General features: G+C 45.9%; 1 protein-coding gene across 1 annotated transcript in view; it reads left to right on the top strand.

The window, feature by feature from the left end:
• POU2F3 (POU class 2 homeobox 3) overlaps positions 1-573 on the top strand; it is a 67,597-nt gene extending 67,024 nt beyond the window's left edge. The window contains exon 13 of the mRNA XM_087939172.1: positions 1-573. This exon is cut by the window's left edge and continues 1,007 nt beyond it. The gene's annotated coding sequence lies outside the window, so the exon portion shown is untranslated.
• Positions 574-819: the final 246 nt, after the last annotated feature.

Raw genomic sequence — 819 nt, 5'->3', positions numbered from 1 at the left:
CCAGTCAGAGGTGGGAATTTGCCGGTTCTCCAAACTACTCAAAATTTCTACTACCAGTTCTCAGAACCTGTTGAATACCCCCTCTGAAATTATCTTGAAATACCTTTCTTCTCTGTGGCGGCCTCTTCGTGAGGATTAGGAACTCAACTTTATTCTCCAGGTGTGGCTTCATTTAGGGCCACGTCTCTCTGCTCCAGTTCCGTTCCTCCACTTTCCAAGTTTGCAAGGCTACATGATAGGGAAGAACAGGAGCAGGCAACCATGGCAACTTTACAATCTGTGGACTTCAAGTCCCAGAATTCCTGAACCAGCCATGCAGGTTCAGAAATTCTGCGAGTTGAAGTCCATGTTTACTCAGAAATTCTGGGAGTTGAGGTCCATTCTGGCTGAAGAATTCTGGGAGTTGAAATCCATGTTTACTCAGAAATTCTGGGAGTTGAGGTCCATCCTGGCTCAGGAATTCTGCGAGTTGAAGTCCATGCTGGCTCAGGAATTCTGAGAGTTGAAATCCATGTTTACTCAGAAATTCTGGGAGTTGAGGTCTATCCTGGCTCAGGAATTCTGCGAGTTGAAGTCCATGCTGGCTCAGGAATTCTGAGAGTTGAAATCCATGTTTACTCAGAAATTCTGGGAGTTGAGGTCTATCCTGGCTCAGGAATTCTGTGAGTTGAAGTTTATGTTGGCTCAGAAATTCTGGGAATAGAAGTCCATCCTGGATGAGAAATTCTGGGAGTCGAAGTCCATCCTGCCATAGTTGCTCTGGGAAAGAAGCCTTGCTGAAGCCAACTAGAAGCAGGCTGGAGATTCTCCTTGGAATAC

This window comes from Pseudonaja textilis, chromosome 9 (assembly GCF_049901715.1).
Source record: "Pseudonaja textilis isolate UNSWEBS1 chromosome 9, rPseTex1.2, whole genome shotgun sequence".
NCBI lineage: Eukaryota > Metazoa > Chordata > Lepidosauria > Squamata > Elapidae > Pseudonaja > Pseudonaja textilis.
Note: the sequence above shows the minus strand (reverse complement) of the source record. Positions and strands in the feature narration are given on the sequence as shown.